At 49.8% G+C, this 14,159-nt stretch overlaps 1 long non-coding RNA gene across 1 annotated transcript in view; it reads left to right on the top strand.

Annotated features, from left to right (window-relative positions):
• LOC129511567 (uncharacterized) overlaps positions 1-14,159 on the top strand; it is a 49,188-nt gene that overhangs the window by 10,936 nt on the left and 24,093 nt on the right. Inside the window, exon 2 of the long non-coding RNA XR_008664862.1 lies at positions 12,455-12,634. This is a non-coding gene — a long non-coding RNA (uncharacterized LOC129511567). The remainder of the gene's footprint in view (positions 1-12,454; positions 12,635-14,159) is intronic.

Consider the following 14,159-nt stretch of genomic DNA (forward strand, 5'->3'; position numbering starts at 1 on the left):
AAGGAGGGGGAGAGAGGAGGGAGAGGAGGAGGTAGAAGAGGAGGGGGGAGAGGAGGAGGGGGGAGGAGGAGAGAGAGGAGGAGGGAGAGGAGGAGGGAGAGGAGGAGGGGGGAGGAGGTGGTGCCAGGAGCCTGAGCCCCGAGCCCCCCCGGGAGAACTGCCTGCTTTATTTTCCTTGTTCCTGGAGCAGGCTGGCAGAGCCAGTCCCCAGCCCACAGCAGGCAGCAGGCAGGATGTGGGCTCAAGGAAAAGAGAGCTTGAGCTCTTTCCCCTCCCTGCTTCTGGCTCCATCTCCCTCTGTCTCTGTGTCTCTGATTCACAGGGCAAATTCCCAGGGGACTCCTAAGACCTCCTTGCCTCCCCCGTGCTTCTCTTGAGTTGCACAGGGTGGGTATGATTTTGTGCCTGAGCTTGGGATTTTTAGTGCCCAGGTACGAAGTGTCGCTTTGGTCCTCTTTGCGGGGGGACCCAGGCTGGGTAGAGAGCCCACATTTCTCTCTTCCAGAGCCTGGCTGGTCTTGGATGGGCCACCAGTCCTCTGTGGGGAATCTTCAAGCCGCTCCTCCCAAGCCATGTCCAAAAGGATCTAAAGAACTTTAATTGCTACATGTTCACATTCGGATCAGTTCTTTCTGAGGTATCATTACCTTCAGTGGCATCTGTGTTAATGAGTACCTGCAAGGTCCTAAGCACTGGGACCTGATTTAGCCTTTTCACCACACTGGGAGCCGGGGTGTTTGTCTCCCTTTACAAGTGGAAGGAAGGACTGCGGCTCACGAACATTAACAACCAAGTCTGGATTTGAACCCAGTTCTTCCCTTCTCTGGTGTCAACCTCTTTCCCTGGGGCTGCATGCCCTGCCTGCCCTCCATCTGGGTTTCCTGCTTTCCCCTAACATCCACACACATGGACATTTTCAGGGTTCGAGCCCACTGTCTTGTCATTTTAATGGCCACACGGTGTCCCATCATGTTGCAGGATTATTACTTTAGTCACTCTCATTGGGTGAGAGGTGCCTAATTTCTTTTTTTAGAAAATATTTTTATTTATTTATTTATTTATTTGAGAGAGAGAGCACAAGCAGGGAGAGGGGCAGACAGAGGAAGAAGCAGGCTCCCCGCTGAGCAGGGAGCCTGACCATGATGTGGGGCTGGATTCCAGGACCCTGGGATCATGACCTGAGCCAAAGGTAGATGTCTAACAGATTGAGCCACCCAGGTGCCCCAAGAGGTGTCTAATTTCTTGTGGAATAGATACAACTGCTATACCTTTTTAAATTACATCCATTGTTTTCACCATCCCCCATATGTTCCATGAGTAGGTTCAGGACTGGCACGGGCTCTGCCTCTCAGCCAGGGTTGGGATAGTGATCAGTGCTTAGTGTCTTGACCCAGTGTGCGCTCATTGCAGAGACGGCTGGCAGCCACCTCTTATGGCATCGTCACCTCCACCCAGAAGAGGTTACAGCCACCTCTTTAGGACCTGGTATGGTGGTGCAGTGTATATTCTGTGCACATGTGGCAGAGCCTGGACCCACTTCACCGATAATAACACAGCTCATCTCGGCATTTCTCGGAGCCACCACCACATTAAAAACCAAGGGCTGTAGTGACCCAGGGTATAAATCTGCCTTAAACATTGGCCAGGAAATTTAACATTAGCTGAATGGCCAATGTATCAATAGCTGGCTTAACACGGAACTACTAATGCATTTCCCAAAACAGGTAACAAGATTTAGAGACTGAACATGGTTAAATGGTATAACCATAGAGTTCAGTCTTTAGCCATAACATCTGTTTAGTGTAAAGCGTGGATTTTATGAACAATGTGGGTAATTTGAGAAAAGGGATCAACTATAGGAAGAGACCCTTATTTCACTTCCAGTGGAAGGGAGGCTTGTGGTTCAGGTGGCAAACGGGGATGGGAACACCTCTGGGGCATGAGGCTCTTATGAGCAGGCAAAGGAGGGAAGCAGAGGACATTGGTCACTGTGGAGGGATGAGGAAGGGGCAGATCTTCCCAATCTAGGGAGAAGTGAAGGCACAGAGCAGGAAGGGATGCATCTGGGGTCAGGAATGGATTCCTGTGGAGTTCCAAGCATCTGAGCCAAGCTGCCTCCTGGTTTTGCAAAGCATGGATATTAATAAGGGTGATTAGTAATCATGACGTGTGAATAATAAGGGGATGGTTAATTGTCCTGGTTATGATGAACAGCAGTCACTGGGAGAGGGTGGGGGAGTTGGGACCCCCCCGACACACACACACACATAGTCACATGTGAACTGTTCTTGGCTGCTGCTATGAGTCTGCAAAGCCAGCAAGCTAAAGGGGTATCAGTATTTTTAAAAAATGGGACCTAATAAGGCATAATTTTAAAATTCATTTACAATTTCCTTTTATATAATATAAAAGGACATGTGTTCCTTTTATGTGTTCCAGAAAATTTGGAAAATACAGAAATGCCAAGGAAGGAAACAAAAACCAGTATAAAGGGATCCCTGGGTGGCGCAGCGGTTTGGCGCCTGCCTTTGGCCCAGGGTGCGATCCTGGAGACCCTGGATCGAATCCCACGTCGGGCTCCCGGTGCATGGAGCCTGCTTCTCCCTCTGCCTGTGTCTCTGCCTCTCTCTCTCTCTCTCTCTCTCTCTCTCTGTGACTATCATAAATAAAAAAAAAACAGTATAAATAGCTTGATGTATATTCTTCTAATCTGTGCATGCATGAATATTGCCATAAACTATTTCTTTAAGATTTTATTTATTTATTCATGAGAGACACACAGAGAGAGAGAGAGGCAGAGACACAGGCAGAGGGAGAAGCAGGCTCCATGCAGGAAGCCCAACGTGGGACTTGATCCTGGGTCTCCAGGATCACACCCTGGGCTGCAGGTGGCGCTAAACCACTGAGCCACCCGGGCTGCCCCATAAACTTTCATTATTTATTTATTTATTTATTTATTTATTTATTTATTTATTTATTTATTTATTTATTTATTATAAACTATTTTTTAAAACAGAACACTCAAGGTCATGAGTTCAAGCCCCACACTGTGCAGGGAGCCTACTTAAGAAAAAAAAAAGAGTAAAATGCGTCTATGGGACACCTGGGTGGCTCAGCGGTTGAGCATCTGCCTTCAGCTCAGGGCATGATCCTGGAGTCCCAGGATTGAGTCCCATATCAGGCTCCCTGCATGGAGCCTGCTTCTCCCTCTGCCTATGTCTCTACTTTTCTCTTTGTGTCTTTCATGAACAAATAAATAAAATCTAAAAATAAAAATAAAACAGAACAAAACACAATTGGAGTATATGCTGCATGGCATTTAGTAACTTGCTTTTTTTTTTTTTTTGACTTACAAATATGCATGTGTACTTCTCCATGGGAAGATTAGTCTTTGAGAATATGATTTTTTTTAATGAGGGGAACAATATTTTGGGCAAGAAGGAGCCCATCTGAAAGGAATTATATCCTTTCCTACCTCCTCTAGTTGGAGAGGCTGGGGATCTTCAGGACTATGGGAGGGAAATACTATGAGGCAGAGTAGCTCACTGGGTCCCTGTGGATCAGGAAGTGGGCAAAGAAGGGGGTAGTACCATGTCAGAACCTGAGTGGGGAGGTGGAAAGTATCTTCTGAAAACATACAATATTTTTTTCATACTGATAGACAACAGCCAGATCCTTCATTGCACCTTCACAGGGCCCAATGCCAGTGTTAGTACATGGTCTTGGAAAAACTACGAAACCTTTTGAGCCTTCTCTGTATGTGGAAGAATCAGCCCTTTATCTCTTGCCCACCTCCCGGATGGCTATCACCAGGGACAGATGTGAGTCCACTCAGGAATTTGAAGAACAGTGAGCATGGGGGTCCCATGAAAGAAAGCAAATCTCTGGGTTATAGGGAAGTTGCCCACCTAGGTGGCTTGGGAGGAGTACATCCTCTTCAGGGGGCTGACTTTGCTCATGTGTAGGTTGTAGAGCTATACTTGGCAGATCTGGTATCCTTAGAGCTTCCACTTCTGAACTCCAACCTCCTCTAGTAGGCCACATGGGGCCCTGCTAGGAAGCTTCCAGACACCCGGCTGGTGTCAGGGTGAGGGAGGGTCAATAATGCTGCTGCCCAGGGGTCCTGTTCTTGACAAGAAGCTTACAAGTGGAGCCACAGACTCTCTGCCTCATGATTTGGGCCACTGGGGAAAGCACATCTTCTGGTTTGATGGAGATGAGCGACTGTTAGTTCACCCTTCCTAAAAATGGGAACGTATGTGACAATAGATGTTGGCCTGACCTCAAGGGCTTTCCCACCAGTACCAAGAAGTTTAGCTTCTCAGAGCTCTGAGGCCATCTACCTCTACCTTTGCACTGCTTGGCACCCCCCCACCCCATCATTTGAGGATGGAAGGAAAGGAACACCACAGGACCACTCCTATGAATCCTTGGCAATTTTAGAATTGGCAATTGTTAGAATTCTTATGCAATTTTCATCCATTATTCATCTAATCCATAAATGAGAGTCATCTGCTATCTGCTATCTATTTCATGAGTATCATTCTCATGTCCTATTGGCCCTGTGGCCAGGTGCAAGACACTTCACCTCTCGATTCTAAATGACCTCACCTGTAAAATGGGGCTATTATAATGGTATGTATCTCATAATACTGATGGGAGGAATAAGATGAAATAGTAACTATAAAGTGTGCTTAGAACAGGGCTTGTGTTCTGTTATTGAGCAGAATAGTGCTCAATAACTATTAGCTATTATCATCACTGCTATTTCTGTTCTGTGTCTGGCACTGTGGATAAAGAGATGACTAGGATGGGGCACCTGGCAGGCTCACTCCATAGAGCCTGCAACTCTTGATCTCTGGGTTGTGAAGATTACTTACTAATAAAATCTTTTAAAAGGGGGGAGGGGTTTCTGGGTGGCTCAGTTGGTTAAGCTTCTACTTTTGGCTCAGGCCATGATCCTAGGGTTCTGGGATAGAGTCCTGCATCTGGGGGTGGGTGGGGGTGGGGGTCCCTGCTCAGTGGGGAGTCTGCTTCTCTCTCCCTCTGCCCTTCCCCCTGCTCATGCTCTTTTTCTCAAATAAACACATAAATAAATTTAATATTTAATTTAATTAAAAAAAAAAGATGACTAGGAAGCCTAAGACACAGATCCTACTTTCAGGGAGTGCAAAATCTGGTGAAGGAAGGCCCTCAGGTCTGGACAGTGTGCTCTGGGCGCCCCAAGAAGAGAGCACTTCCTTCGGGGGATTGGGTTTTTTTTTTTTTTTATTTATGATAGTCACACACACGAGAGAGAGAGAGAGAGAGGCAGAGACACAGACAGAGGGAGAAGCAGGCTCCATGCACCGGGAGCCAGATGTGGGATTCGATCCCGCGTCTCCAGGATCCCGCCCTGGGCCAAAGGCAGGCGCCAAACCGCTGCGCCACCCAGGGATCCCCCCGGGGGATTGGGTTTTAACAGGCAGCGCCAGACCCCACCCCAAGCTCGCTCCCAGCTGTGGTTCTCCCAAGACCTGGCTCCCCAAGACCTGGCCCAGTGTGCAGCCGTCTCCAGTCTCTAAAAAGCGAGGCCGGCCCCTCCCCCAGTTCCCCTCTGCTGCGGCAGCAAGGAGGCTGTTTGGAGAGGTGACAAAAAATTAAAATTAAAGCTAAATTAAAAAGAAGATTCCCATTTCCTCTCCCCATCGCACTTTCCACCTTAATTTTATCGCATCTTCCTTCTCGTTTTATTGACTTTTAGAAGCATTGCCACAAGATTTAGTGTGGAGCAGGAGGGGAGGTAATAAATGTGGTACTTCTCTCGCCTCCAATTAATGCCGCCAGGGGGTGGGGGCTGGAGGAGAGGCAGGAGGCCGCTTCGGGGTGTGAAGCCCCTCGGGGCAGGGACAATCCAAGACCACGGAGGTAGGGGGAGAGACCCCCTAGGGTGGGGGCGACGGTTGCTTTGGGCTTTTGTCTCCTCCCTGGGCCCGTTTCCTGGTGACCCAGAGGAAAGAGAATCGGTCGGAACCGTTCTCTAATCCGTCCACAAAACAGAAATCAGAATTTACAGTCTCCCTGGGCTGGCTTTGCAAACAACTCCCGAAGTCTCCCCTCCCTCAAACTCCACCCATATTTCCTGGGACGAAGATTCCCCACCCACCAAACAGATTTTTATTTAATTTTATTTTATTTCATGCTCTGTTGGTGCAAGGCAGTTTTTCCTCCTCTCTCCACCCTCCTTTCTTCCTCTATTTATTTTTTTCCTGCCCCCCCCCAGTCTCTAATATCATTTTCACCCACCCACAGCGACGCTGCGTACTTTCTCCTGACCTTAATGGTCCGGGTTTCCCCTCAGTATTTAAGCGGAACAAGACAGAGGCAAGTGGCAAATAAACAGCGGTTCCTATTTACGAAGGCAATTTCGGTTGATCGTGGAGACGCTGCCTTGAAATGAACTCTGAGGCTGTCTGCTGCGGAGGAATGTCGGCCAGGCTCGGGGAGCCACCCGGCGCCCTACAGCCGCTCCCGGTTATCCGCCTGTGCCACGCGAGGAGGGGGGGTGGTGGTCTGGGAGCTGGTGCAAAGGGGTTTCTTCCCTGTTTTAAAAAACAGGCCCCTCCCCCTTCTTGGCCTCGGCCTTTCACCTCTATAGAGCAGCGGTTCTCCCAGTGTGGTCTTGGCCAGCAGTACCAGCCTCACCAGGGAACACCGTAGAAATTCAAATTCTCCAACCATCCCATCCTATCCCAAAAACCCCTGGGGGTAGGATTCAGCAATGTGTGTGTGTGTGTGTGTGTGTGTGTGTTTAAACAACTTTATTGAAGTGTAATTCACATACTATAAACTTTACCTGTTTGAAGCATACTATCCAACGACTTTTGAGTAAATTTAGTGAGCTAGGCAACAATCACCCCGACCCAGTTATAGAACATTTCCATGACCCCAATAAAACCCCTAGTGTCCCTTTACAGTTAATCCTTTCCCCACCCCAGCCCTAGGCAACCACTAATCTACTTTGTGTCTCCACAGATTTGTCTCTTCTGGAGGCTGTCTGGCTTCTTTTACTTAGCATAATGTTTTGTTAATTGTTAACAGCTTTGTTGAGATATAATTCACATTACCATACAACTCACCCATTTGAAGTGTACAATTCAATGGCTTTTAGTATATTCATAGAGTTCTGTAACCGACACCATAATCAAGTTTAGAACATTTTCATTACCCCCCAAAAGAAACCCTGTACCCCTTAGCTGTCGCCTCCAAATTCCCTTATCCTCACCCTAGGCAATCACTAATCTACTTTCTGTCTCTAGTAAATTTGCCTATTTTGGACATTTTATATAAACTGAATCATAAATCATAGATTTATTTATGATTAATAATAATCATATTTGATATTTGATTAAAAATTAATCATAAATCATAAAATGTGGTCCTTTGTGACTGGCTTCTTTCACCTAGTGTAACGTGTTCAAGGTTCATCCATGTTGTAGTGCGCACCAATAGTTTAGCCCTTTGGATTGCAAATAGCAGTCTATTGCATGGATAGGCCACATTTTGTTTATCCATTCACGGCTTCATGGACTTTTCGGTTGTTTCCGGTTTTGGGCTCTCATAATAATGCTGTGAAAATTCTGTACATAAAATCCTGTATGCAGGAACATAAGAAATCCATATATTTTTTAAAAGATTTTATTCATGAGAGACACACAGAGAGAGGCAGAGACATATGCAGAGGGAGAAGCAGGCTCCCTGTGGGGAGTCTTATGTGGGACTCCATCCCAGGACCCCCGGATCACCACCTGAGCCAAAGGCAGCTGCTCAATCACTGAACCATCCAGGTGCCCCCCAAGAAATCTATATTTTAACCTTGCTGGATTTGAGAGTCACTGTTGTAGGCCTCACAGTCTCCCACCTCATCTCTCTTCTAGATCTTTCCTTTACTCTCCCGTCTTCTGCATCAAGTGCCCTTCCTCCAGTGGTTTCCTTCTTTCATCCCCTGAACAAACATCAGTGGGCACTTACTGTGCATGCCGGGTTTAGGTGAGGGTGGGCCCATGGCTAAGGGGAGCACAGAGTAATGGGCTTCTCGCCTTCCTTCCCAAGCATCCCAGGCAGCCACTCATCGAGAAGCGCCTCCCACAGCCCGGCTCTGCCCTGGCTCCCCGACGCATTTCAATAGCTCCGCAGATGAGCCAAGCAGGCCCAGTGGAACCTCCTTGCGGGAGGGTGATCGCGTACAGTTCCTTGACCTCTGCTGCATCAGCTCGCTCAGCTGGTAGAGTGGCAGTGACCTGCAGGGATGCCTGGATCATTCCTTGGATAGTGTGCAGATTCTGACTACTGCTCCCCACTAAACCCCACTTTTCCACAGAAGTAGTTTGGGGCACTCAGCAGGTCAAAGGGTCGACTTTAAATCCCTCCTGCTTCTACATCCTGCCTGTCACCTTGGCTTCCCTCGCCACCCTTCCCAGGAGTGGAGTCTGGGCGCCCAAGGCCCTGGGCTATCCTCAGAAATCTCTGAAGATGCCAGGTCTTTGGGAGCCATCCGCGCGGAATGCGTCTCCGCCTGGGGTGGGGCCCGTGTGCCTGCTCTGCCCGGTGTCTCAGGAAGCCTTGCTCCATGCCCAGACCCCCTCCGCGAGGGTGACAGCGGCCCGCTCTCTGCGCGGTGCGAAACCAGCCCGCGTCCCGCCGGCCGGCGGCTCCTCCATCAGAGGCGCTCCGCCGCCTGGGGGACTTTGCCGCTCGCGCTTCTCCGCCCCCCCGACCCCCTCGCAGGGGCCGCTCGGTCCCTCGCTGGCACCCGGTCCTCCTCCTCGGCTCCGGGGCGGCGAGCGCAGCGCTCGGGGCCGCCCCTCCCGCCCGGCGGGAAAGCTCCTCATTAGCGTGTTTGTTTTTATTGGACGCACAATCACCGTGACGGGCGCCGGACGCGCTCTCTAATTACCGCCATGAATATTCATAGCGCGGGGGGTCTCCCGGCGGGGGGGAGCCCGGGGTGCAGGCGGTGGGCGGGGGTTGGGGCGGTCTCGGGCGACCCACAGCGCTGCGCCGGCTCCCGAGGGGGCGGAGCGCGGAGGGTGGATGGGGTCAGGGCCCGGCCCGCTTCCAGCGCTCCGCGGAGCCCCCAGGCGAAAGCACCAACGCCCCTACCGCCCCCCGCGCTGTTTCTTTTCCAAATCTGCGTTTCCTTTCACCTTGGCTGCTTGGCAAAGTCGGGATCTAGATTTGGGACCTAGAGATGCCCCCCCCGCCGGCCCCCCGCGTAGTGCGGGCGCCTTAGCGCTTCCGGCTTCGCTGGCCTCCCGCCAGGGCAGGGGGTCGCTCGGCCTCGCCTCGGTCCCGCGTCTCTCATTTTGGTTGGGCTTGGTAAAGGGGAGCGTGTGCCTTGTGAATTAGGAGATTTAGTCACTTGTGGAATGACTTTATTTTATAGCGACTTCCTCCCCGACTGAGTGATGTTGCATGCATTGGTTGTATTTATAACTTAATAGCTTTTCTCAATTTTATTATACTTTTTATGATACTTGTGGCTTTATGGGACTTCATAATTTTTCTCAGATTCATTAAATTCAGCTGAGGGTGGAGCTAATGACAAGGAGTAGGTACCTGATTACAAGATGGCAGGCCAGCAGGTAGGGTGCCACCCTCCTCCTCCCCTTGCCTCGCCTCCCCTCCCCTTCTCTCCCCTTCCCCCTCCCCCCCTCCCTTCTCCTCCCTTCTCCTCCCCTGCCCAGGCTTATGGCTTTTGCTGGCTCCTGGTGATGGTGATGAGTCTGTGAAGTGATCTTGGCTTAGTTTCTCTTCTGGGGCCTGGGATTTCAAAGAGAACCTGCCTGACAGAGCCCTGTCCACAGTTACCCTACCTTTGTTCATGGACTGCATCTGGCTTGGGTCCTCTAGTTCTCTCCAACGCTGATTCCTAGAATCAGAGACATTCCCAGCCCAGCTGGCCAACCTTCCCATTTTATAAATGGGGAAACTGAGGCTAGGCTGTTACAAACTTAGGAACGGCAGACCCTGTCTCCTTAACTCCCAGCGTAGGCCTCTTTCTCCTGATCTCTGCTGACTCAGCAACAACTTCCTACTTTGGCTTAGCTCCCAATTTCCCTCCTCCCCCCAACTTGTACAACCTGTTAGGAGCCTCAGAGGGAGAGTATCATCATAATAGTCAACAATATGGAGCCTCTGCCTTCTGCCCTGGAATCTTCACAGTGGCCCTGCTAGACTAGCTACTAGTATTTATTTCCATTTTACAGATGAGGCAGCTGAAGCACAATGAGATTAGAGCATTAGCTCAGGGCAATGTTGGCTGGGGTGGAGAGGGGCAGGTAGTTTGTAGTTTGTAGGGACCACGTCTCTGGAGTCAAAACTCAGTGGATTATTTGCAAGTTTTCCTGATGCCTTTTCTCTCCAGGAAATCTCTTTTTGTTGAGAGGAGGTGGGTAGGAAGAGCAAATAGTCTGGAGGACAATCAGAGCAGGGGCTTTTAATTACTGAGCTGTGATTTTGGTTGAGGGAAGAGGTGAGGTGGGAGGGCAGAAGAAGAGGTGGGTCAGCTGTGGGTGGAGATGAGGCTGGGTACCAGTACCCTCCCCTCGTGTCTCTGTCACCCTGGGAGCCTCTGGCATCTAGGAGGGCAGCAGCTACTTTTTGTTAGATGGATGACTTTAATCAGGTCCTGGTCCCTGGCCCTGCTCAGACTCTCCTGGGGGCCTGTAGGCCTTTTCTATTTCTGAGGTTCCAATACATTTAAAAACAAAGAAATGCCAAACATGGTTGCAAAAGTGTCATCTGATTTACATTCCACAAATTAATACTTTTTTAAAAATTTTTATTTATTTATGATAGTCACACAGATAGAGAGAGAGAGAGAGAGAGAGAGAGAGAGAGGCAGAGACAGAAGCAGGCTCCATGCACCGGGAGCCTGACGTGGGATTCGATCCCGGGTCTCCAGGATTGCGCCCTGTGCCAAAGGCAGGCGCCAAACCGATGCGCCACCCAGGGAATCCCCAAATTAACACTTTTAACTCACAAAAGACGATGCATGTAATTGTGCCTCTCACAAAGTCATGTCAAGACTGAGAAAATTATGAAGGTAGGATCGACAACCATGACATCAGGCTTTCTGTCCCCTGGTTCATTCCATGCTGTAGCTCTAGCTCATAGAGCAGTGCTTGGCACATAGTAGGAGCTCCAGGGTCTTTGCTGCTCCCCTGATGCATGAATGGTACACTCCTGGCTGTGAGGGCCAGGTGAGACTTCAGGTTAAAGCTATAAGAGATAACACCTTCTTTCAACCTTTGGGGAGTCCCTGTGGCTGCCAACATGACCCCATTTAGAGATCATGACAAAGGTTTAAGTTGAGACCTCTGGTGGCTATGGGGCCAGAGTGCTGTGGCCATCCTGCTCTGTTCCCTCCCACCTCTTGCCCCCACCAGCTTTGGTGCTGCCACACTGCTTTCCTTCCCTGCCCTTCCTCAGGGCAGATCTTCCCTCTCCCTCTGGGAGTCTTCCTAGGCTGACCTTGCCAACCCATAACTTCCTGACCCAAAGGCCCTCAGAGGCCTGGACCCTTGGGCTGAGGGCCTCAGTGTGGGAAGTTGCCCTGGAGTCCTTGCAAAGGGGTCTTCTGATCCTCACGTGTGCCTACTATTGCTGCCAACAGAGACTCTGTCTTGTTTATCTCTGTGTTTAAATTTTTTCCCCCAAGAATATGGTGATGAGTAAAATTAAAATTATTTTTTTAAGATTTTATTTATTCATGAGAGACACAGAGAGAGGCAGAGATATAGGCAGAGGGAGAAGCAGGCTCCATGCAGGGAGCCCGATGCGGGACTCGATCCTGGGACTCCAGGATCACGCCCTGAGCTGAAGGCAGACACTTAACCACTGAGCCACCCAGGCATCCCTATAATTCCTTTAAAAGTGTGCCTGGGTTTGTTATAGCTTTGAGCTATTAGGCACTTTCTCAACTTACAGATGTTTATAAGTAGAACCACTAGTGTTCTTGTGAATGCACGTGGCTGGTGTGGTGTTGAGTAACTTTTGGATGCTAAGGAAGATCTTTGCAATCTGTTGAGGTGGACAATCCTGCTTCTGTTCATACCTATCTGGTTCACCACTCAGGGGGCATGTCCGTATTGGGATGTGCATGTGCTCAGAAAGTGTGTTCAGTTTCTTGGATGAAACTGATGGGAATAAGCCCTTGGAGGGCAGTGGTGGAAAGGGTGTGGAGTCAGGGGGCCTGGGTTCGAATCCTTGCTCTACCTGCTAACTAGTGAGTCATCTTGAGCCAACTCATGGCCTCTCCAAGCTTCGGTTTCCTCACCTGTAAAATGAGTGGAATAGAAGCCAGCTCACTCAGGGGGTGATGGTGACCAGGAAAAATCTTATAAATTATAAAGCACCAGATCTGTGGTCATGTGGTAACCATCACCCTTTGAATTCTTCACACACATGCCAGGGGACACTCTGCACTTCTGTTGGATGAAATAGGAGACACAGAACGACCAGCCAAATGGAAAATGAACTGATCCACCCTCTCCGCGGCCCCCCACCCCTCCTGCTCCCACTTTGAAGCTCCCACAGCTGTGAGCGAGAGCTGTGCCCCCAGCCTACTCGGTGCCTCCATTACAGACCTCAGGTACACAGCCCTCAAGATGCATTTGTAATTTTTATTGTTATATCTTTTAATTTTATTTTGCTCTCCCTGCTGTCTTGAGCAGGGGAGATAGGGAGCTGGTATTTATGGCTGCTCCCGCGACCTACCTCTTAGAATGTATGTATCAGTTAATTTAATCTTGCCTGGTCTTATTTAAACTGTTTTCCTGATTCACTCTCTTCATTCTCCATCCACAACCCCTCCTCCCCTCTCATCCCAGCCTCTTTTCTGTGGCTGATTCTGGGCTCCCTTTCCTCCTCCTCCCCTTCCCCCTCCCCCCTTCTCCCTCCTCCTCTTCTTTCCCCTTCTCCCCCCTCTTCCTCCCCTTTGTCCTCCCCCTCCCTCCTCCCCCTCCTCCCTCTCTTCCCCCTCTTCCCCTCCCCTGTCTTTCTCTCCCTGCCTCCCTCTCTTCTTCCTCCTGCCTTGCCTCTGGCCTGAGCCTTTCCAGCCCTGGGTTCTGGAGGATGAAGAGGCCTCCTACACTGAGGTTGCTACAGTATTTTTCTGTTTTTTCCTGTGTGTGTGTGTGTGTGTGTGTCTCTCTCTCTCTCTCTCTCTCTCTCTCTGCCCCGGTGCCTGATTGACATTTACAAATTACCCAGCTGAAAGTGTTCAATCCCTGACCCGCCTGTTTCTGTTCAGCAATGAGTGAGATTTGCAAGCATTTTGTCATATAATTACTGCAAATCCCTTGAAAATTTCCACAACAAGGCCAGATGAATGGTAATTTGGGGGCCTCCAGCCCCCAGTCGCTGTGCCAGACCACAACGGTCTGAGGCCAGAAATGCAAACCAGCCCTGTGTGTGTGTGTGTGTGTGTGTGTGTGAGTGTGTGTGTGTATTTTGGAGGGTGGTCTGGGTAAGGGGGCTCACTGGTCATTTTGTTTATTTCCCCTAGAGATTTCTGGGAAAAAACTTGAACGGTGCAGATACACATACTTCTCCACTTTCTTCCTTGTGGTGTGCATGCTGTAAAATATTTGGATTGGGAGATTTATTTGCTTTACACGGGTGTATTTGTGCTGATTTTATTGTATTGACTGGGTGCATTTTTTCTGCGTGCCACTACAGTTTTATTGTGTGCCAGTCCTGGGCATACATCACCTGCATTGTTTTCTGCAAAAATTACGCCCTGTTTCACTGTGTCTTGATAGGACTTACTACATTAGTACCTAAGTGGGGAGATTTGCAGTTGCCATAGCTGTCTCACTGCCTCCCTCTGCCCCCGGCCACCCCCCACTTCTGGGTAGCACCGGGCACTTTGGGCTGGAGACCTAAGCACTTGGGTTTCTGTGGCTGCCCTGTGGTCCCTGGACCTGGGGAGGAGGATGGAAATGGAAGAGGTGATTGAGTTGGTCATGGGGTCATGTGGTCATGGGATTGAGGGTGGAAGAGGTCATGCCCAGCGCTAGGATGGAGAGAGGATGAGGTCCTCAAAGAGGAGAACCCTGCTAATTTGTCTGCTTTTGGCCAGCATTTGCTGGATTCATCCCTGGAGAGTATTCATG

Source organism: Nyctereutes procyonoides, unplaced genomic scaffold (assembly GCF_905146905.1).
Source record: "Nyctereutes procyonoides isolate TBG_1078 unplaced genomic scaffold, NYPRO_anot_genome, whole genome shotgun sequence".
Taxonomy (NCBI): Eukaryota; Metazoa; Chordata; class Mammalia; order Carnivora; family Canidae; genus Nyctereutes; species Nyctereutes procyonoides.